This window comes from Motacilla alba, chromosome 2 (assembly GCF_015832195.1).
Source record: "Motacilla alba alba isolate MOTALB_02 chromosome 2, Motacilla_alba_V1.0_pri, whole genome shotgun sequence".
NCBI lineage: Eukaryota > Metazoa > Chordata > Aves > Passeriformes > Motacillidae > Motacilla > Motacilla alba.
The window spans coordinates 94404687-94429677 of NC_052017.1; the positions used below are offsets into that span (position 1 = coordinate 94404687).

The 24991-nt window shown below is 36.9% G+C and overlaps 1 long non-coding RNA gene across 50 annotated transcripts in view; it reads left to right on the forward strand.

The window, feature by feature from the left end:
• LOC119697101 overlaps positions 1–24991 on the forward strand; it is a 105924-nt gene that overhangs the window by 36387 nt on the left and 44546 nt on the right. For 37 of the 50 annotated variants that reach the window (XR_005255773.1, XR_005255769.1, XR_005255729.1 and 34 more), the window contains 4 exons: positions 10448–10551; positions 10696–10906; positions 18544–18781; positions 19611–19669. This is a non-coding gene — a long non-coding RNA (uncharacterized LOC119697101). Of the gene's footprint in view, positions 1–590; positions 719–8650; positions 8812–10447; positions 10552–10695; positions 10907–18543; positions 18782–19610; positions 19670–20625; positions 20670–22197; positions 22256–24991 lie in introns of all 50 variants that reach the window. The other 13 variants (XR_005255733.1, XR_005255744.1, XR_005255746.1 and 10 more) reach the window with 6 other exon arrangements.

The window sequence follows — 24991 nt, forward strand, 5'->3', positions numbered from 1 at the left end:
TTGTTATTGTGTTTATTTGTAAAGCATCTGGAGGGACGAAAGTTTGGGGAGAAGAATAATCAATTTGCTTTGCAGATGTTCACTGGGGTCTTCTCTCAGGCATGAGTAATGGGGAAAGCAGAAAGGTCTTACAACCTCATTATTCATTTTCCATGTAGAAGTGGCCATTGAGAAGCCCTGCTAGCTACGTGCAGAATTCATACACGTAACTCTGTGCTTCTTTCCCCAAAGAGATCTGAATAAGCTGTAAATAGCCTGAATAAGCTGTAGACAAAAGATATGTATGGAGAGATTAAATTAGATTGTTTTAAAAATACCCAAAAAAATCTGCAGTGAACTGCATGTCCCAAATTCTAGTTTTGTGACTTAAAAACGAAACCATAATTTCTGGATCCAGCTCTGACTCCTAGAAGTTTTTTTTCCCCCAGTATTCCCTTTAAATTAAACTTTTAAAATTAAACAACTAGCAACAGAGAGGATATTCATAATTTCAATGTATATAGCAAAGTGGTAGTTCTATTGCAAGTTTTTAATGGTGCTGATGTGATATTTCAAAATCTATCTTACATTACATATCTATTAACATGCAGGCAATCAGCTTCACAGAACTGTTTCTGGCTTGGGTGTGTAATCATATCTTAGCTCTTCACCACTCACTCTTTTTTGATGGTAAAGCTGGGAAAAGGATGGAGGGAAGAAAGACAGCTATACAGCCAATGTACGTTAATTAAAAGTGTGTGTGTGTGAGAGAGAGAGATAACAGTATATGCATTCCATGACATCCTCTCAACCTGTAAAATCTTCATTACCTGCCTGATTTGTGGCACAGAACTAGCAAAGCCATAGAGCTACAAGGTCATTTGTTTATGAGCTTTGTGAGTTGCATGCATGATAAAGTAATTTGCAGTTGCAGTTTTGATTGGCACATCCATTTGTAAATGCTGGGAAAGACATAAAATTCAAGACAGGTTCTCCTTTTTAGTACATTCTCTTTTTATTTAATTCCTGTGTGTAACCATTTCTTTTATATTCTACAGGCTTTTGCCCATCTCATAATACTATATTTAACCATTTCGTGATGAACTAATTTCATTTAAAAATATGCAAATTATAGGAACAAGCTTTTTAAATGGTCTTTATCTAATAAAATGAGTCATTTTCCACTTATCAAATTCAGAAATAAAATTGCATACAGCTATTCTTGCTCTACTAAATGAGAAGAGGAACAATATTTCTTTTATTGCCTGTCAGCTCTGAATCACTTTAAGTGCGCTGTGGGTGGACTGTGCTCCAATAGTTTCTTTTCAGCACAGCACCCAGAAATCAATCGAGGTCTAAAACTCACCCCTTTTATTAGGGTCTAACTGATGACTCAAAACAGTAATGCAGCTATAACCTATGATTTTTCTTCGAGCAAAGTAATATTTTGTTCCAATTATGCCTCAGTGCCTTAGTGTCTCAGTTAAAGAGGAGCATGCCTCTTTGTTCCTCAGCTGATGCTTGCAAATTTGCTGCTAACTAAGAATAGTTCACTGTATTGACTGTGCTCACTGTTAATGCACCAGAATGTGAGGTCACCCAATAGCATTTTCTTTCTCCTCTGTAGTCTTGTGTTTTTAAAAAATTGTAAGCGGTGGAGATGAATTTTTGCCTTCTGAAATACGGCATGTTTCTTAAATGAAAAGAAATAAGCCCCAATTTCTAACATATTCTATGCACTCAGTATTCAAAACACAATTTCACTGGAGGGAAATTCAGCTCCAAATTATTTATTAGTAGAGCTTCTTATGATGAAAAAAAATGTATATCATATGACTCTGAAAAGCATACACTTGTCTACTACTATTGACATTGGAAGGTGAGTAGTGTCATGAACTATTCATGAACTAACAAATATGGTTGGTAAACTGGTGAGTTATTTATTTCCTTGTTTCTTCCCTTGTAGACCTGTAATATGTGGAATTTTTATTTTAAAAAATACCGTCTGAGTGAAAAGAACAGTGATAGAACCTGTGTAGTATGTGCTGAGTGGTTTGATATTAGAAATTGCTGTATGTGTTAATCTAACAAAATGAAAGTGGTAATGTTTTTAATCATTAGGGATGAACTGTCTTTGTCTTTCTAGGTCTTTCTTATGCCTGTTTTAGGAGAAATACCTTTGTAGAATATCTGAATGATCTTTGTAAAAATACCTCTCATAATACAAAAAAAAAAAAAAATATAGGATAAATAACACATCACTGCTCATGTTGCAAGTTATGGCTGGAGGTCAAACAGGTGTATCTTGGTAGACTTTACATGGGATATATTGGTACCATAGATGTGGAGCAGTGTGTGTTGTGGGAACCATTTTTACTAAGGTTTCTTGGCAAATTTTGCTGGCTTTTGAAACTCAAGAAAACATTTTAAACAGTTACTAAGGTACTATGTGTCCATATTACCAAGATTTATATCTCTGAAATAAAGAACAGGTTGATAGACATGAAGATAGTCAAACACGTCTGTCACCATACCTTGGGCACTGACTGTGGGTCTGGAAATATGGCCAATGCATGGCAATTTTGCCACTCTTAAACTTAGGTATTGTGGTTTAGATTTTCCAACAGCAGATCTTTGTACAAGAGCTTCATCCATCATCTCTTTAGCCAACAAAGAACTGTTCAAGTCATGACCTAAAAGCCCTTTTATTTTGAGTTAGAAAGTAATTACTGAAGAACTGTGGAAATGTAAATGAGCAAATTGTTTGACAGATTTCATTCCTGTTTATACTTTCTGAGAAGAAATAATTCAATTTTCAGTAAGAGCTGGAGACCCTGAATAACTCTGATAAGCTTAAGAGTAAACAAGTACCAGGATCCTGTTATCAGTGTTTCATACTGAAGCCTCTTGTTTGCATCCTCTCTGTTCAAGGTGATTTATTTTGCAACAGATTTTCTCTAAAGTTGGTCTGTTATATTTCACCCATTCCTCAGTGAAATACATGAGGAAGAGTTAAGGATTTTTATTTGTTTGCTTATGATAGGAGATGAGGGAAAGAAAGAGTAACATTGAAATTATTTTCTAGTTCTGCCTGTTCCTAAAACCCCCGTGAACTTCAGTTTCTTCATTACAGACAACTCACTTACTATCCTGGCACTGTCTGCAGCCCTTAAATGCTATGAGTCTATCCTCTGTCTCTCCACTTACAAGTGAATGTATATCCTCTTATTTATGCAGGATGATCTTATATAGTGGCAGATGATATGTCACCAATGATTAGCAATCTTCTTTTGCATAGAAGATTGAACAGCCTTCTGTCCGACTAAGCCATGTACACATAACAGCCTTGTTATGTGGCTGTTCACACAAACGCCACAGCTGCTTTGCCTTTTCTGAGTTCATGTATATCATCAACACTTTGTATGGTCAGCATTCAGGGCATCTGCATTTGGTGCCTTTCTCTGTTGAGTGGCTGTTGATGCAGTCTGTTGAATTTTAATGGTTAGTGATCCTGCAGGGCCCTGGGGCATAGTTAACATGCCTGCAGGCATCCTTACACTGCAGTGTGACTGTGTTTGTGGAGTAAGGATCTAAGCATCAAGACAAGGCAAAGTCTTGGTTTGCGCACTTCAAGGGTTTGTTTTGTTTTGTTTCATTTTTTTCCTGAGTAGTGGACATTGTTACCTCATGTCTTGCTTATAGCGGAAAGTGGAGTATAGTATAAGAGTACTTGATCTCATCGTGGTGGTATTTTCAGACACAGTGTGGAAAATAGTTCAAACTAATTTGTCCTGCAGAGTGTATTTTTGAATATTTGTGCAGGTGTCATAGTCTTATAGTCTGGTGCCTTTCTGTACTGAGGTTATGTGCAACAATATTGCAGACACTTTTGCAGACACTTCCTGGTGACTAAACTGGTTTAAAGATTTGTATAATATTACACTTGGGCATTTTGTGTAGATACATTTAAAGATGTATTTGATGTCACAGTATTTTGCTGAATCAGTCCCTGAAATCCTCAGTACCTTGCAGAATTAGGTCCCTGACAAAGTGAGGCAGCACAGCAATCCCAGGAAGATAATTCACCCAGAGTGCTATCACTTTGTAGTATCCTTCCTGTTTCCTGATCCACTCCCTGCCAAACAACTCCTCTCAATCTTACCACAGGCACATGGCATTGTCTGTTTAGCTGTCACTCTACAGCAGCAATAAAAAACAAGTTGTAGCATTTCCAAAACTGAAGAAAAGAACTGACCTGTAACTGTTCTTATGTAATTTAGAGACCTCTTAAAAAGCAATGATAAGTAATTTTTCCCTCCCATGTACTCATTCTTCATGAAATTGAAGATTTTTTCCCTACTCTTATTAGGAATATTTAGAATATCCCAAAAAAGTCGTAGTGGTTCTAATAATTTCCAAAGACAAACATAAGGATAACTAACTGATACTGTACCATCGCTTTCCCCAAGTTATGGAGCTGATACAAACCAATAAACAACTGCAGTTCCAAAGGAGTTTATTTGACAAAATGACACCCCACATAAATTGCTAAAATTGGTGCTTTAATCATAAAAGGTCTTGCAACCTTTATTCTCAAGACACTCAAATTAGATCGATTTAGAACAGACTCACTATAAATCTAGCAAATAATTATCTCTGACGTAGGTTTAGCAGACAGCTCAGTTTTATAGTAAAGAGAATTAAGCTCATTTTAGTGGGTTTTGTAGGTGCAGTAAGTATAAAAAACCATAATGGAATCTAATGAAAAAAGTTAACTTTTATCATGGCAAAACATTAAGTAAATGACTAAATACTTGATGATTAAATTCTGAAAAGCTGGTTAGGAGATAATCTGTGTCCAATAAGGATGAGTGCTGTAAAAGAGTGGGTTAGCTGGTCGAGAAGAGAGCTGGAGTTTGTTGGCTGTGCCGTGAAGAAGTCGTTGTCAGTGCTGTGAGGAGCTGCCCATGAGAAATCACTGAGAAGGTATGGAACTTCTGCAATAAGATGACAACATTGAACCTTCTCGGGACAGAGCTCAGTAGGAAAATATGGGTGGAACTGAATTTCTCAGAAGGAATTCAACCTCAGTGGAAGTTAGAATTTAAAAATAGAAGTTTGCTCCTGCTGCATCTCAGCTTTTGGAACCTATTCTTTTCTGTTGACTTTGGGGTATTGCAGCAATGGAAGAGCAATTCTTCTTATTGGTTTAGCTAGAAAAGAAAATTGTTTTCATTTTATGTTTCTCATGTAGCATTAGCTGTAGTTATCCTATCCCAAAATGATAATGGATGACATTAAAAACACTTGACAATGGAAATTAGCTCTTCTAAGTTTAGTGAAGAATGGTACAGTACTAGAAGTTTGCTGTTAGCGCACACAATTCTTAATGTTGATTACTCTTCTGCTAAATTAAGTCTTTTTCATCAGGAACACAAATGATCTCTTGAGGGGTATTGCCATCTGCTTTTCTGCTATGATAATATGGTGATGATGATCAATGAAAAAGAAAATGAACAATTTTTTCAAAAACATTGTTTCTAGCAATAGTATGTTGGTACTGACCTGTTGACTTGCTGATACTGAGATCTCTTTCTCATAAGGAATAAGTTCTGTTGTTTCTGTTGGTGTTCCACAGCAGCTATGCCCACCAATGACTTTTTGATGTGTCATAGAATCACAGAAAGCCTTGGGCTGGAAGGGACCTTATAGGTCACCTAGTTCCAACCCTGCTATCTTTGTCAGGGGCACCTTCCACCAGACCAGGCTGTTCAAAAGCCCAGCACAGACTAACCTTGAACACTTCTACAGATGGGTCATCCACCATTTCTCTGGGCCTCCATGGCCTTACCACCATCCCAGTAAAGAATTTTTTCTTTACTGGATTGTTTGTGTCCTGCTGTGTTGTCCTTCCAATATGGTGAGGTGGCTGAAGTCCCTCATGAAGACCAGGGATTGTGAGTGTGAGGCTGTTCCTGTCTGCCGCAGCAGCATCACCTGCTCAGTCTCCATGTGCAGACAGCCTGTAGCAGTCCCCCCACTCTTTCCTGTCCTTCCTTAAATCCCATAAGCTCTTGGATGGCTTCTCTTCCTATTTTACTCATAACCAGGGACTTTTTTATTAAGAAAAAGTTATCTATTTTTAAGATACAAAAAATAAAAATGGGGCAAATCTAAGGGCAATTCTGAATTCTACCTAAGAACATATTCTAGACATTCTAATCACAATCCCCGAAGTCTTTTCCATTGCTACCTGAGTATCTAAGATGGTCTAACTCTTTGATTATCAAATAATTTATTAGTGATAGATTGTTATGGCTTTTCTGGTTTAACTTACAAATAACCAAGTGAAAAAAACAAAGAAGGGCAACATTTATTTTGTTTATCTAAGTATCAAAAAGCAGAATTAGAACAAGAATCCTGAGAATTAGTGATTGTGGAAAGAGGATACCATCACCACAAATTCAGAAATTCATTACATGCACTTTAATGCTAGAAATACTCTTTGAAATATATGATTTTTTTTGTGGTTTTTTATTTGTGATCAACATTTTATAGGCACTGCCCATTCTGTATAAATTAGGGCTTATAGAGGTGCAGTATTTTCAGATTGAAGTATGACAAACCAGAAAAAAAAGCCCTTCAAATTCTCCTAATATGGAGAATTTTCTCATATGCATGTTTTTGCTCTGCTTTGTCACCAGCTTAATTAGAGACATTTTGGTGCCTGTATTCTCTTTCAACAAGAAATTAATGTTATATCTGGAGAGTCATTGCCCTGGGGATTCTTTCTTCTTCAGATCTAGTGATTGATCAGAGCCAGTGTTGAACTTAAGACTGAGTCCTTGGGTCACATTTTCCTCCTGTAAATTTGCTGCTATTTCAATTAAGCATGCAGTCCTTGGAGAAAAAGAGGGACCTTTAGGCTAGAACCTGGAATGAACAGAACAAACTATTCTCAAGGTATCTGTTTAAATATTGTTACAGGAGTGTCTTGTGGCACGTTCTGATGTTTCTTCGTTACCAAAGCATTCTCAGGAGACACTGTCATTGCCTGCAGTTGACACTTAAGCAGAGATAGAAATATTCAAACATCTCTGAAGGAATTGCAACTTTATATTTTCAAAAATATCTTCACTTTCAATTGGCCTGAGCACATGGACTTCTCTCGATGATGATAAACTCTGCCATGCAGCCTCTTCAAGAGCAAAGTTACAAGTACCTTGAGTGAGCACAAATCACAGAAGTGTTCTGGCCTCCCCGGGTTCACAGAGTCTCTTTTGCCCCTTCAGGAGTGGTAGTGCCATGAAAGAAATAGGCAGAGAGGAAATCTGTTGTGTGGGTTAAAGGGTAATAAGCATTCTGACTGACTTCTTAAACTATTCTCCTGTGGTGTATTGAAGTGTTTTTTCAGCTATGAAGGCAGAGACTTTAGAAATTACTGAGTGTTGTTGTTCTCATATAGTTCTTTAACTCCTACTAGACTAGGTGTCAGATGAAGAAGTGTAAAAGCACACTGTGAAATATTTAAAGTACAAGGCAGAGACAATGACAGGCTTTTTGCCTTTTTATTACCTTGATTTCATGACGGTGTACAAATGTCTTGTGTATACAGCAACATTAATTTTATTTCCTTCCCTTTCTTTCTTTTTCTGTGGGAGTGAACTCATTCTTTGTCACAGGTGACTGCATTTAGATGTTGTGGGAGGAAAGCAATAAAACCTTGTTGCAGAGCAATTAAATTCAGGAAAAATGTAGTCCAAAGGCTGACCTAGTCTACTCTGTGACATACATATTATTCGCATTCTTGCCACTTGTTCCATATTGCAGAAGTTTTAATCGTACATACTCCTCCTGTGAGTGATTTTGGCACAGCAGACAAGTGACAAAATTAAAAACTGATGCTGTAGTTTTTAAAATCATACAGTAATCAGCCAGCTGCAATCAGGAACTTTGACATATGCCCAAATAATGCTATGTGTACTGAGTCTCAATATTTTATTTATACATGAGAAGTGGTAGCCTTGTTAAGAGCCATGATAATTACTTGTGCAACCTTAGGACAAAATTCAAGGCAAGTTCCTAAGATGCATGTGACTTGGTATCAGGGAATCATCTCTCTGCCTGGAGAGTGTTCACTTTTAAGGTTGTACCAAATAATTAAATACCCAATCTATTCCTAATTGCAGAGTGTTTTCTATTAGTGGTGTATTCTTTCAATGAAAAAACTTCATATTTTGAGGCTTTAAAAAAAATAAATTAGCTTTAGTCAGATGTACTAAAAAGTATATTTTCTTCCACTGAATTAGAGAAATAATAAATAAAGCAATCAGTTATTACAATGGATATGCAATTCTGTTGGGTTCCTGATTTTATGTAAACATGAGATATGGAGATCCAGAAGCTGTGTGACTGATGGTAAAAATGGTTAGAGACTGTACAATACAGAGGGTACATTGACCATTACCTTTTGTTACATCAGCAACACATTTATTCTGACCAGTACAATTCAGTCACCCTTGGTTTGGTATTTTTTTTGTTTGTTTGTTTTTTTAAGAAGGGATTGGAATACACTCTCACTGGATAGAACCAGAATTTCCTTCTGGAGTTAGGGGCTGGGAGAATATTCGGGAAATGTATTTTTATATGTTTGCTCAATTTTTGTTCTTAGGTGCTTACTGTTGGTAATCATCAAGGATAGGAAAAAGATGGCCAAAATGGAGCTTGTTCTGGTCAAGCATAGCTTTTCTGAAATAGTGGTATTTATTCAAGTCTGTTTTTTAAAGATTGTGGGACACAAGTAGTGGATATCACCTGGATGTTTTCCAAAGTGTAAGGACCTTTTCTGTTTACAATGATTCATACCCTTTGCAACATGACTAAGAAGTAGAATTAGCTGAGAAAGCAAAGGGCAGTTTGCCTAATAGTACTCCACTCCTCTGCCAGACCAGCACCAATGTGTTGAAGTTTGTGTCCATCTTCTGGGGCAAGCTGCATTGGGAACAGTACAAGAAAGAGACAGACAAATTTGGCAGACCCATCATTGCAGCATGTGTAGAAAAATGACTGAGGTGAAAAAGTAGCATTCAGCTCTTGCTATTTTATTGGATGAAAAGGGATCTGTAATACTCCTTGCCTCATGAAAATTGGTCAAGTCCTCCCCGTTTAATGGATAACAAAAGCCTTTTTGAACGTAAGTTATCAGGAGATGGCTGTCTTCCTCTATGTGGTTTTGAAAATTTTAAGAGTCAGAATTAAAATGTGTAGAATAGTTCCAGTTGGAAGGGACCTACAATGTCACCTACTCCATCTGCCTGACCATTTCAGGGCTGACCAAAAGCTAAAGTATGTTAAGGATATTGTCTAAATACTTTTCCAACACTAACAGGCTTGAGGAATTGATCACCTCACTAGGAAGCTTGCTTCACTCTTTGACCACACTCTCAGTAAAGTGTTTCATAATGTCAAGTCTCAACCTCCCCTGACACTGCTTTGAACCCTTCCCATGTGTCTTGTCACTGGGTGACAGGGAAAGTGTTCAGGACCCTCCTGTCCACTTTCCCTCCTCAGTAAGCTGCAGGGAGAATGGAGGGCACCTCTCACCTTCCTTTTCTCCAAAGTCAGCAAAGCCAGTGTCTTCAGCCTGTTTGGTCATTCCTTCTAGCTCTTTCATTAACTTTGTTGCTCTCTTCTGCATGAGTTCAGGAACGTTGATGTTGTTTTTTAATTGTGGGCCCCAGTACCAAATACAACATTCAAAGTGAGGCCTAACCAACATTAAGGAGAATATTTCAAAACAAATTTCTGCCTTATTGGGAGTAAACCATCTGGCTTTGAAGATGAAAATCATTCCAATCATATACACAATTTTGACTGTATCATGATAGACCTTCCTTGGGTTTTAATATTTGTCCTGTTATTTTTATATTCTGTCAGAGAAGAATATCGTCTTGTATCTCTTTACAGTTTGTGTGATTATCACCTCCTTGTTGGTTCATTGACGTACTAAATGTATTGTGGATCAAAATATGGTGGATGTTATGACATGACACTACATACATACCCCTTCTAATTCAAGTGGAGTGGCATGGTTCATTTTTTGACATTACATAAAATGTCTTTTTTTTTGGCTATTGGTATTATATTTGTATTATATTCAGCTATTGGTATTATATTTGATGTGACACACAGAACTTTAGCTGTTTATGTATTCTTGAGATTAATGCAACCCCCTAGCCTAGACAGAGACAGATTAAGACACAGAGAAAAACCTCCAAACTGTAAAATATTAAAATACAATTGGAATAGCTACTGTCCTCTGTATTCAGATGTCAAAAAAATTAAGCAACACAAGGCAAAATGAAAGGCAATGGAAAAAGGACATTATGCTTAAGAGAAAGTAAGACTAACTAGTTTAACATTTGACAAAGTAATACTTGTAAACTTTCCTGTACTCTCTTAACTGCAGGTATGTAACCAAATACCAGCCCTACTTAAGAACTGGATACCTAGACCTATTATTGGTTTATTAAATCCACTCAAGAAGTCTATGCTATGACCTTTTCACTTCAGGTACTTAAAAGATAATTGTGCCTTGGAAAGTCAAGAAGCTATTGTATGTTTTAGATTAAGCTAATACTGTAAATAAACCATTCCTGTCTTGAAACAGTACCCAGTGGTACATTAAAATTTTTCATGCGATTTTTTTTGAAACAGGTCATTCTTTGGATTGCCTTCAATAAATACTGAAGAGTTCGTCTTAAAAGACTGTGATCTGAGTTCACCCTTGATGAAAATGAGTTGGCTTTAGAGGAGTTGCAGCAGGGAACAATCTGTTCCAGAATGCATTTTTACCTTAACTGTGTCATAGGGTGATGTAATGCCATGGCTGCAGAGGACAACCACTTCGTGGAGAGCAGGGATAAAAGTAAGTTACTAAATGGAAGTTAACTCGGGGGGGAGGGGGGGGTAGAATATCAAAGATGCAGGTATGTGAGCAATGAGTAATTCTATCACATGATTTGGAAATCACACAGGAAGGCACTCTGCAAAGACCTAAAAGTTAAGAAAAATTTACATTAAGAAATGTTCTAAAAAGCTTACATGTGTATTTGAACAGAATCTTTGCTTATTATAAGAACCTGTGACTGAATTTCAAGGTTGCATATAGCAAATCAATGACACATCTGGCTATCTTGTTTTATGTCCATACTTGAGACTAAAGCAGAACTTAGGTATCAGGTTGTGACCTATGGAAAATAAGTATTCTTTGTAGACATGGATTGTGTTACTCCATGTCAATTATTCAGATTTAGCCTGGCTTGGTAGCTTAAACAAACACATTTCAAGTAAAACAATACTGAAGAAGAGATCACACATCTTTGCCGGGGAGTGATATTTTTATAATACAATGTCAGATGGTTTCTTCACTCTTGATTAAAACGTTTGGGGAAAAAAATTGACAACAAAATTGGAGACCATGGGTAAGTAGCTAGCTACCTAAAAACCTTTGAATGTTTTGATTAAAGCTTTGAGGTACTTTTAAATTTTGTTCCTTTAATTTAATTCTCTGCTATTCATCATGTCCATCCTCCCCCTCTGTTCCCTGTGCCCCCCTTCACATCCCTTGTGTATTATGTCTGATTTTCCTTAGGAAAATATAAAGAAATATTGAAACAACAGGAGAAGCTGTTGTAAAATTTCAATCCTTGTTAAAAACAAGTTACTGGAAATGTCAACAGAGACCTGATTCTCATGAGCTACTCAGCTCATTAGGCTGGAAGGGATATTAGGGCCTTCAGATGTTTCTCTGCATTAAACCTTGAAACCTTTTGAGATTGATTGGTTATTACTTATCCTGAGCTTGGATACATCAAACTATTAAGCAAAAAACCTTGAATTATGTGTAACTGAGAGAGAAAGGGGGGCTTGTCAGTCTCATGAGATGGCTTAAGACTGAGATGCTAGGGCAGGCAAAGTGCCTCAAACTTCTGCAAGGTTAGAGACTATCAGGATTTAATCCTACTCTTTGGCTTCTTTAGCCCTTCAGGTGAGCCCTTTAAATACTTTTTTTTTTCCTAATAATTATGCTCCATCCCTGATCTGAGTTTATTGCTGGGAATCTGGGGGAGTGAAGTTGGATTAAGAAATGCATACAGAAATGCATATGCATCCAGTGTAAGTACTTCCAATGATCTCTTTCACTGATGGATGAAAAATTTGATTTTTCCTCCCTTTTTCTGCAGGAATAGGAACACCCTCTGTATATACCTATAGGGGTGTGTGTATGTGGATAAATATATATATACACACACGTATACGCATATATGTGTGTGTGTGTCTACATATATATGTATAAAAATATATATATGCATACACACATATATATACACACCTATACTTCAGGTATGAGGAATCCTGAGCAAATTTTGCAGGGAAGGTCAGCCTCCATGTAAAGGCTTTTAAGAGTCTGTCTTAAATTGATGATTCTCCTGGAGTGAAGGGAAGATAGGGACCTTCTGCCACGCACCATTGCTTCCTGCCTGATACTGCAACCTTGTTTGCCACAAGAATGTTACAAACACTTCATTAAGGTTTCCCTCGCCTTTGCCTCTCTTCAATCTCTCTTCCCCCTGCTCTGTCTGTCCCTGCGTGCTCTGTCTGGCACAGGGAGGTGGGCTGCCACTGCCAAAGGGGTTGAAATGGAGGAGGCAGTGGTGGCAGCTACAGCTGCCAAGTCACTGCTGTGCCACGGGCTGGTGGTCGGGGCTGTGGTGGCAGCCCCTTTCTCCTGGGCTGGCTTCTCAGGCAGTGTCCTCTAGGGAGCTGGCAGCTGGGTGCATCCTGTGGGCTTTGGTCCAGCTCCTGTGCTGCCAGCTGGCCAGCACTGTGCCAGTCTAGCAAATGACTCGGTGCCAACAATGGGGCAATTCAGTCCCTGGAGCTACAGCTGTGGCACTGTGCAGGAATCAGCTGCATTAAGATGTCAGGCTGCAGTATTCTGTGTGTGAGTTCTTGTCTTTTCCTAATGTAATGGAGGCTGAGCCATCATTCTGGATAGCATTGGGGGCCATTGTGAATCAGACTGGGTCGCTTTAATGAAAAGCTTTTTTTGACTGATGTACAAAACTCCAGCTATGAGCAAAACTGCCTGGCTATTTAGTATTCATGTGTTGATGGTGATGGGCATCATGGGACTGCTTTAAGCAATGGTTTTTAGATTAGCTAGGTATAAATGCACTTTATCAAATGCATCTATAACATACTTTCCAAATTCTTCATCCACATCTTGTGAATTCTTCATTTTTGAAGCAGGTATTTCTTTTTTATGTATTATACCTCTTCACACAAGTAAAATGCAATGCAAAAATATAATTCCTTAGATTTTCTTCAATAACATTTCATTACACAGTTCTGGTCTGGTTAGTGTTATATAGAATTACTAACTGAAGAGGTCTAAAACAAGTTTTAGGCCAAAAAAAAAAAAAATGTTCTTAACAGACCAACATAAAATTTCTAGTCTTGCCAAGGCAAGTTGTGTAATTAATACATGCTCTTCACAAGTTCACAATTTTTTAAAAAATAGATTTTCAGGCATGTGATTTTGACTTTATGGTTTCTAATAACATCTGTAAGCAGTTGAGTGGGGGTAGTGTTTCACTCTGAATGATGGGATTTACACATTTTTGTCTTCTCACCAAAGAGAAAAATAACTCACTCAATTATTCCTGTCATGCTTTTAGTGATACAAAATAAATCTGTCCTTGACTTTTTTCTGTTTTGAATGTGTAGTTCCATTTTCTTTTTTGCTGAAGTTTATGCTAGATTGACAGGAAAAGAGGCCTGTTCCAGAGAAAAAAAATGTAGCAATAACAAAAAAGTAGCAAATAACTCTCACCTTTCTGATAGAGCAAGGAAAAAAGAAAATATATTTCCTATTTTGCCACAGTGCACTTGACCCAAATACTTTCAGCCAAACTGACAGAAACTGACATTTTACAGTCTAATAGATATATTAGGGTCATAGGTATTCTATATTTATTATGTGAGTATTTTTGCCAGATAGGGCACTTTGCATTACCATGAGGACAATTATAGTCAGGAAGTGGAACAAAAAGGTTAACCCAAATGCATTCCAAAAATAGTTGAAAGCCTTGTTTTCCAGTTCCAGTATGCATTCAAAATAACCCATTAGGTCTGCTTGAAGACCACGGATGGCCATAACATTTTTTTGTTCTCCCACTTCGGTGCAGCTGTCTATGAAACTTCAACCAAATTTCACTGACTGAGGAAACATTCTTTTAACAGACTGTAATAATTTGATTTGTCATGAAAAATAAATATATTTTGATTCTTATACATTATTCTTGTATATTTTGGGGAGCTTTAATTCTGTTTTAGCTACTCATTAGGCTTAGATACTCAGAGTTCAAGCGAGTTGCCTGGAGTTTCGGCTCAGTCTGGTGCATTTTCCCTCTTGGCCCCTGAGGGCTCATCTCACCTGTCATCCCTAGCCAAGAGACACAGTAGCAACACAAATTCTAACCCACAGGCTTAATATGAAATTTTGCCTTTGATTATCAGTCGAAAAGAAATAAAATAGACACTATTTTTGATAACTGTTTTATAGAGGAGTGGACTTGAAAGTACAAAAATTTGCAGTCTGATAGTAAAATTTGTTGATTTTAAACTAGAAATTTGAGCACGTATTTTAAAGATTTTTGATTTTTAATTTTTTTACCTTATTACCAGGCATTTGGACAGAGAGATTCAAATCAGAAGATGCTCCAAAAGAACTTTTTATTCAGAAACTAAGAAGCTGCATTAAAGACAGGCATGACCAGGCTAGTATTATCCATTTCTTCTAGGGCTTTAGCAACATGGCACTCTGCTACTATGGTATAGAAGCAGGGCTGGATCCTGTTTCACCTGGAGGAGAATGTGTGTGAAGATGATGTGTGCCTCAGTGCAAGCATGCTCTTGGACATAGCCTAAAGCTTAGCTCAGAATATTCGAAATTGTTTCTGGTCTTTCTGTCATGAAAGGAGCTTGTCCCAGCTGTAGTCCAGGGTTCAGAGGGGACAAAAGAGTATCTGTATTAAAAAATACATTTTGTCTACTTTGTAAATATTTTCAATATTTTGGGTTAATATTGATGTAAGAATTATACATTTCTTAAGGGAGGGGAACTACAAATAGATTTAAAGATTTTCTACAATTAAGAGGAAAATCTTGTAGCTATGAAACAATCTTTCATTAACTTTGTACTATTTTGGGATAAAGGTTTGAGCATGTAGAATTAATATAAAAGAATCTAAGACTAAAATCACCATTATTTTTTCTTTGAAATTAATAATTTTTTTCTTATCTCTTGTAATATTTTGACAGTTTGGATGAATGGCTATGGTGGCTATATACTGGGAATGATTGTCAGAGGAACTTGCTATATGTACCTAAAAACAAATTTGCAGTTAATAGTAATGTATAGCTTTCTGTTGTACTAGGAAATGTGTCGGGGGTTTTTTCTTTCTTTTTTTTTTTTTTTTAATGTATTTACTGGTAGTTATACAAATACTTTTGTGCAATAACTTCACAGAGAAATAATGGCAGAACTAAATAAGGTATTGCAAGGAGGAAGACTATACAACACATTTCCTCAGTCAGTGATGAAATATTCTGGGTTTTGTTCCTTCAGTTTTTAAGCAAGTAAAATATGATAAATATACCACATATTGGAGTTCATGTAGAGGTAGTCCTGATGTCCTTCTTGACAAAGTTTTGTACTTTTAGTGTTGCTTTTAAAGAAGGAATGAGGAGAAAAAAGGGGATAGTGTTGCTTTCCATGTTTGTGATCAAAATGTCAAAGTGAATAGCGAAAGAGAAGTGTTTTCCAGAATGGTGTTTTTGCTCTATACAGGCTAATAATATGCACTGTATTTTAATGAGTTCTCTTGAATTGTGAAGGCAGAGAATAACTGTCTTTTGAAGACCTAAATAAGCCAATGTAAAATAGATACATGTATAATAAAATGTGCAACTCAATAATAACTCAGTCCAATGACATTCTGCATTGTTGTTTATGAAAGTTTGTCACTATAATTTCTAAGGTGAGACCGAAACACGTAAAAAGCCATATTTCCCACGTTCTCTTTTCTTCGGACCAATACAGAGTAAATTGAGGCATGCAAAAGAACTGTTCCTATTTAAAAAAGGAAGTGGTCTTAAAAGAGGTCTTAAAAAAGAAGAACCTCAGTAAAGCATGGTCATAAACTGCCAGATCTGTCTGCAGTAAAGAATATATTGTCCAATCAGGGATTTTCCAGGCAGTTTTCTTCAGGCATTATTAAATAATACAAGCCAAGATGTTCACCTGAATATATAGTTTCGACTTTATTTAGTATATTAGTGTTAGGTTTTGAGGTATTTTTTTGTCTGTGTTTGGTTTTTTTTGTATTCACCATAAATTTTAGGAATAAAGGGAAGCCTATTTACTGATTCGTCTGGAATCTTTAGTATTTCTTTACTGGGTATAGGCACATAGATACTTTTTTTGCTTTTCCTGTTTTGACTGACAACAAGGATGATCTCAATTGAATTCATATTAAGAGTCACCTAGGAGATATAGAAAAGGAGCTTCCATATACTGTCACTGTTTCAATTTTTCAGGAGATAACAGCTGACAGCTCAAAAAGGTTCTTGTTTAAAGTGAGTTAAATGGCTATTTTCTATTAAAATCACATACAGTATTTTAAGCAGTTATAAAATGTAGGATTAGCCCTAGGGCAATACTATAGAGATGCAAAATCCCATTCTAAACTCCATTATTTTCACTTACCAAGGCACCAGTTTAGACTACACAAACATGTATTTGCAAGAATTATTAAGATACTGAAAGAAAATTGATATTGTAATACCATAAAGATGACTTTTTAAAATATTTTTTAAACACTCAGTTAATATGTAATGCATGCTCCTCACATCTGTTTTGAGATACTTTTCAATTTAAAGGTGAGGTTATGTTTTAAAACTATTTAAACTTACCATAAGTTTACCTTAGTACAAATATCTTAGAATACAAGGTGAATACATATAACGGCTTGTTCAGGGTGAAGAACATTTTGGTGACATATTTCAGTTACTTTTTCTTCACATAAGGCAACAAAAAACACACTGAGAAATTTGCAAATGCTTGGTACTTTCCTGGAACCTTCTTATCCTTCTGAAATTCTCTTGAACTTTAGTTTGAACACTAAATAAATTTTGTGTGATAAGGTAATGATGGCTCTTATTGTACTGTGTAAGCTTACTTCTGTGTTGTTTTTATAAATTATAGGTTAGACTATAAATGACATGTATTATATCATATGCTATAATAACACAACATATACAGGCTAGAAATACAGTATAAATTTCAGTATTTTTTATCCTTTTATTTTTCCTCTTTTGGGAATATTTGACTAAGTACAAAACAGGTAAAATAAACAGTATATATACTGTATATGCCCAAATATTTCCATAACTGATATGGTACTAAGCGTTCACTTGTCTTTCAGTAAGCAGGGAATCTCAAAATTTTCCTCACCTTTACCACTTAATTTCCTTCTGTGTCTTATGCTGCATTTCTGCAATATTATTCATTACATTAAACTGGTGGTTCTGGTGAAAACTGATTTTACAATTATGATGCCTGACTGACACACATTAAGAACACAGATTTTGTAAATTAGAATTGCTTGAATTACTGACAAAATATTACTTTCTACTGACAGATGACGTGAAAGACATTGAAATTCAATATTTATTTCTAAGGAAGAAGATTGGTGACATTTAGACCTTTGAAACTCTGTTCATGGCAGAGTGAAATTATTATTCAAACTGTCAGTGGAAAATAAATGTGGAATGGCAATTTCTTGCTGTTATATTTCTTGTAGTTGTTTCTAGTGAGATAATATGCACACAGAATACATGGACTAATGTCACTGTGAACATTTGGGATTGAGAAGTCCATATCCTGAATGAGCTGTGTTGCGTTGACCTTGGCTTGTTGTCAGATAGCCACCCAGCCTCACGCTCATTCCCCCTCCTCAATCACACAGAGGAGGAAAATAAATGGAAAAGCTTGTGGGTTGAGATAAAGACAGGAAGATCCCTTACTGGGCAAAACAGTCCTGATTTGGGGAAAATTTTCCCTTTCTTTAGGATGGAGTCCTTCCTGGCGTGTTCAGTTCTTCACTAACTGTTCCTGTGTGGGTCTTTTCCACAGGCTGCTGTCCTTCAGGATAGATCCATGTGGTCTCACCTTGTGCTGGGGGGGAATTTCTGCTCCTGAACCACCTCCTCCTACTTCTTCACTGACCTTGGTATCTGCAGAGTTGTTTCTCACATGTTTTTCCTCACTCCTGTCTCCTACACCTCCTGTGCCTTTTTTAAAATATGGTTCCCCAGAGGTGACCCCGCCTCACCTGTATCCAGTTCATTCTACTCCCCATCTCTTAGAAACACACATTTATGAATAATCAACAATATTTAAATTCATTACATACTTTTCATGAATTTTGTTTGCAGCAACAACAAAAATTTCCTCACACCGAAATCAACATAACATCATCACAACAGCAGCAAACACAGGATAGATACACTCCCAGCCTCCTGGATGTGGGTGGTGTGGAGCTGGAGGAAGAGCCCTGATGGTGTGTGAGCATTGCCCCACAGCAGTCAAAATGCTGGTGTAGCACCAGCACTTCTGCAGATGCAAAGCATGGCACTGTGCAAGCTGCCGTGAAGAATCGTAACTCCAACCCAGGTAGGCTCTGCAATATCTTTCTTGTATCAACAGAGAGATAAATTTGTGAATTCATGGTGTATCTTGCTTGCTGATCTCTGATTTGAGCTAAGAACTAAATATGAAATAGGGTAGGAAAGGCTATGAAAAGAGTACTAATGGAGCCATGTGAATGCACTGACAGGAGCAGTCATTCCATCTGTACTCTTTGATGTCCTTTATGAACCTGATAACAAAGTCAAATTTTATTTTCCCTGTAGTATTCTCGCTGTCTTGTTAGTGCGTTAATGACTTCTGTTTGAGCATAATGGCAAGCTCTTTGGGGGTTGTGAATTTAAAGTACGGACATGCTATAATATTTTAATGGCGTCATGTCAACAAATATCCAGCATTGTCTACCAAAAGCAAAGTGCTGGTAGCTATAAATTAGTCCCCAGCTATTGTTCAGAGGGTCTTATTTGCTTCTTAGGCCAAGTGAGAGACAGTTGACCTCAGTGATGTTTAGGTTTTATTCGGTGTTTGTACATTACTTGTTATATAATCATGTTATATACAATAAGAGTAATACATTACTCTTATTTCTCCACTTTAAGATCATTTGCCAGACAGAATAGAGCAGAGCTCCTGAAGGCAGAGTTTGATGATGCTTCAAAGAGTATTTTGACTGGTTCTTGTTGAGAACTGTTCAATGTCCATGGCAAATTAGCTATAATTTTGAGGTATTCATCAGAGAAATAAAAACATGATAGATGACTGTAAATTATCTGTAAACCAGTATTTCTAGTACAAAACCACCTGAAATAATATTTTATGTTTAAATTTTTTTAACTGGGATCTTTGCTTTCTGTAGCCTTCACCACTTCTTCCTTCAAGGACTGGAAATGACCTCTCTCTTTAGGCCAATTTCAGGTATTTCCTTCATAATTCAGTTTCTGGGAGTTTTGTATTCTCTTGATGTCTTTGGAGTCTCAAGGTTAAAGGAGGTAAAATGGATTGCAGGTATTATGAGCTACAAAATAGAAGATTTTTTTTTAAACTGCATAGTTTAGGAAATCAGTGAAATCAGTAGGTGGCCAAACAGAAAGTATTGTAGGCATGGGGTAGGTAAGATAGATAATGACGAGGTCAAGGCAAATACAAATTACGAGACATTTCCAATTTTTTATTACTAGAATCTCATTTGATTGGTAGCTTAGCTATGTAAAATAAAAAAATATGTCTTTTATTTGAATAGAGAATCATAAATAGTAGTGGTTCTGTACAGAAAGGTAGTAAAATATGGCTTCTGTATGCTGTAAGAAATCCTTAGAGATATCAGTATTTATTGCATAAACACACTGGCAGAGCAAATAGTCGGGAGACTTTATAGCAACAAAGGTTTTAAAGACTGCAGATCACCTTCATTAAAAAAGTTTCTTGGAGCTGCTGTGTGGATTCCCTCCCTGAGAATTTTCCACTTCAGAGGGCATAAGACCTTGCATTTGTTGTCCTGTTGCTCATGAAAATCTCAGCTTTCTCCACAGTATTGGCATTGCTTCACATGATTTAGGGAGGTGGTAACTGCCGAGTGGGTCAAGTCTTCCATCCTTTATTATATTGTGTTAATACTGCTAAGTGATCCAGGATTCCTCTTTCTTATCTGGAAGAAAAAAATGATCTTACAAATCAGATGAAAAACCGAATTAAAAAATCACACTTACTGATGCCAAATGTGAGAAGAAATATGTAAAACTGGATTTCTTTGCTGTTCACATTATTGATAATCATGGGAGTAAATCTTCCCTGCAGTAGCTGGAACAGACCAATGGGGTTGAGATTCAAAGTGTTTTCTTCGAATTTTGTGTTTTTCTTTTCTCTATTAACAGTACTTGTAGTTTGTGCTGGCTGAAAAACAAAAGCTACAAGCCAGGTGAGCCTGCAGCTGTTATGGTATTAGTTTTTAGATACTGGTGAAATGTGTTGTGAAAATGAAAAATTCAAATCCTGAATATTTCTTGTGCGAGAGAAATGTGATGAAATAATTTTGTTGATATTTATCACTGAGAAAACATAGCATATTGGATTTAGACTTATAAGATCTATTGGAAAAACATTTTTGGTTGTTGATATTAGGTATAGATTTCTGTTTGTGTCATCAAGATAGGACATGTGTTCTGTCCAATGTGCAGGACATTGGATAACAGTCTAAATGATCCTCTTTGAGTAGAAGGAGACATAAAGGGTTTTAAAGAAGTAAGAATATGGTGAGAGAAATAAAATTCACTAGTGGAGAGGCCCCTTGTCATCTTCGGGAAATTTTTCCTTTTGGCTGAAAAGGACTTATTTTCTCTACAACTGCAATAGATTGGTGCATTAAGAGACAAGAGGATTTAAAGGCTTAAGAGACATGAAAACATTCCCACAAATACTGATATCTGGTAAGCATGCAAGGTTGGGGAAGAGCAGTAAAGCAGTTAAGGATGGTGAGCTAGAAAAGGAAAAATTAATCTTGAGAGAAATGGGGGAAAACCTTTTCTTGGTGTGAAAATTATTTATAAAACATTATTATTTGAAACTTCATGCTTCAGGAAATGACCATATTGAAGATTTCAGCTTTAAGTAACTTTCTAATAGTAAATCCCCAAAAATTTAAGTACAAAGAAACAAAATTTAAAATTATGTTATATATCTAGGGGTATCATAGGAGACAAAATGCATGCCTTCGAAACTTTTGCCTAAAAGTCCTTTGATATAATTTCTATTCTTATAAGAAATTTTAAAGATCCTGTCCAAACACTGTTGGTAGTCAAGGTCTATATGAGAATTTAAAGGGGTCCATGCTTTTTTAGAATTGCTGAGATTGTACAGGTCAAATGAAGACATTTTAAACCTTGCAAGTTTTATTTCTCTAGATGCACACAGCTAAGCTTTTTACTTTGGAGGGCTTAGAAGCTTGGCTGAAAACTGGCATTTTTTATTTTTTAAATACATTGTCTTGTGTATTAAGTCAGCTATAACATGAATCATGGCTATTGTGATTGAACTTACACTGGTTGGTAAATGCGGTTTTCCTAAAGTTTATAATTTGATCTCTATCACATTTGTTTTTAAGAATCTCTAATCACTAATTATAATGATACTTTGCCTGAAAACATGGCAACCTCTTGAGCTTTTGCATTGCGGGCAGACAGTTTCTTAGACATCATCATTAAAACTGTGTAAAAAAAAATAGTTGGTATGTGATCCTGACAAAGAAGAAATTAGATCAATGCACAATTTGAAATTATTAATGAAAAATAAACAGAAAATTATTTGGTACCTAGACTGGTGTTAAGAGGGACTTCTTTATCAGTTCAGATTAAAAAGACATAAATGTATGTGACTTGATCGAACTAGAATGATTTACAATTCCTTTTGTGCATATAAACCTGTTCATTCTCATCTCTCTTGATACTAAGGTTGCTGATTTGAATGATCAGTCCTTCAGCAAAGGGGTTTGTGGAAGCACTGATGATGGTAAGCCATTCCATGGTTGACCAGTTGGATTTGAATTACCCACTATTACTGTGGTTGTGACTTCTGCAGTGAGAAGCACATGTTTTGCTTAGAGGCTGTAAAGGCCTCTCCAGTGAGCTTTCTAGGCACTGTGTTTCTTTCCAGGGTGTCCTCTACCTAAGACAGGTCCTTGTGTAATTAAGAGAGGTCCTGTTTTCTTCTGTGGTATATTTTAGCCCAGCTTTAGGCCTCTCGTGTTCCATTCTCTGTTCTCACTATTTGATTGCACATTGGAGCAGAGCAGCAAAGAAAACAAAGTTTTCGTATAAATCTCATAAATATCACTGTTTTAAAGAGAAATCTGGTGACTACTGATGCAGCTGAGGAAAAACCCAGTCACAGATCTAACTTGGGTGAGACAGCAATGATTTATAAATTGTGCTGGGATAAACCCTGGAGTGGAAGCACTAGTCCTACATTAAGTTTAGAAACATATCCAAGAACAGTTTAAAACTTATTAGTAGTGATACTGACAATAGTTTTGCCTTAATCATCAGGGAAGTAATCTGATAATTTCAGACTTAAAAGGTAATTCACTTGATTAAAGTAAACTGCTTATCTTTTCCCTTCCCCTGTACCCAGAGGAAAACAAATAAGCAATTAAATAAAGTATAATGAGAAATAATTCTTCTTGATTCTCCTTCTTTCCATCGACTTTGCTAAGAATTCCCCAAACTGTAATTCAGTTTGTGTCCATTGCCTGTGGTCCTGTCCCTGGGCTCCACTGAGAAGAGCCTGGCTCCATCTTCTTTGCAACCTCCTTTTAGGTATCTGTATGCACTAATAAGACCTGTCACAGGAGTTCATGCCTCTGATCACCATCCTCTGGGCCTGGCTATTTCTACTCACCTCCCTGTCTACTCATCCAGTCTATACTCCAACAGCTTGTCTGTGAGCATCTTACTGGAGACTTTCCTGAGGTCCAGACAGTCAATGTCTACTGCTCTCTCCTCATCTACAAACCCAGTCATTTCCTTACAGAAGTTAATCAAATTGGTAAAGCATGATTTGCCCTTGGGGGAAATTCCCCTGCTGAGTGGTCCTGATGATCTTTTTGTCTTTCATTTGTCTAGAAATATTTTCTAGGATTAGCAGCTCCATCACCTTTCTGGGGACTTAGGTGAGGCTGACTGGCCTGTGGTTCCCTTGATTGTCCTTCTTGCCCTCCTTAGCAATAGGACAACTGGCTTTCCTCCAGCCTTTAGATATTTCTTCCAGTCACCATAATCAATAAGATTATCAAAAATGGCCTTGCAATGACATTTGCCAGCTTTTTCAGCACGTGTGGGTACATCCCATTAGGACCCATGGACTGATGCATGTATACTGGAAAACAACTTTGAAAGGAACTGCTAGACCTCAGTTCTCACTGTCCCACTCTGGGCAGCCTCTGTACCCAGCTAGGGACACAAAGCTCTTACTACCTTTCCAAGGTTATCTCCTTCAAACTCCTTGCAGTGAGCAGGGAGTGGCATTTTTGACTAGATCCAGTTGCTCTATCCAGTCTGACCTTGAATTTTTCTAGTGATGGGGCATTTACCACCTGTCTATGCAACCTGCTCCAGTTTTTGCCACCACCCTCACTGTAAAGAACTTCTTTCTTAGATATAATCTAAACAGACCCTCCTTCACTTTGCAACCATTACCCCTTGTCCTATTGCAACAGGCCCTAATAAGTTTTTCCCCATAATTCACATTCTTAATAGAAGGTAAAAAAGCTGCAAAAATCAAAGCAATAAATATAATTCTGTGAAAGATATTAGCCCAAAACTTGATTTCAGTAATTACACATAATGTTTTTTTTGCTGATACAGAAGTTTCTTGTCTGAAACAGAAATTCAGGGGGCACCACAGCAGCAGCCAGCCTTTATCTTGTAAGTTTGGAGATGTTTGTTGTAAGAAAAAGCAGTATTGGCAGAAATGCTGCAGTGTGAGATCAATTTTAGCATGAAGCAGAACTACAGACAGTGAGACAAGAATTTTTAACATATCCCCCAGTGAAGTCACTTAGGGGAACTAAATGACAGTGTCATGGAAATGCTATTACAAGGAAGCACTAGCTCTGTGTTCACACTGACCTTACAAAGCCTCTGTGCTTCAAACACCTGAACCAAAAATAAGTATTGTTTGAAAATAGCAGCAGCAACTGGAAAGGTTACTCATAAGTTATTAACATCATCCCCCCACCCCCCACCTTTCCCATGTGTATAAAAATATTGTACAGAAAAGACCCTGTTTCTCTTCACTATGGTGGACAATAGATAGAGTTTGAAATTTTTAGTTTATGTATTTTGGTGAGAAAAGGGAAGACATTTTAACTTATTCTTCTCTGGCTTTCCAAAGCCTAATTAAAATCCTGTCCTTTTAAGATGATAGGGCAGAAACTGTGGAGTTTTGTAGTCAAAATTCATGTTATGCAATCTGAGAGGTGCTGTGAGCTAAAAGTATCTTGCTTGGAAGCTGGGCCACTTGGGCACTATTCCTGCTGCCACTGAACTTGTAGCTTTTACAGGATGGATTAGCTTTCACAGCAGGAGCTTGAGATTATCCTCTTTTAGCCAATGGTCAAGACACTTGGGCAGTGAAAAGCATGAGCTTTGAATTCTCCATCCCTCAGGCTGAGCAGTAAATAGGATCTTTGTCTCCCATAACCTGATGTAAAACTATAATTTCCAAACCATTAATTGGTACTTCATT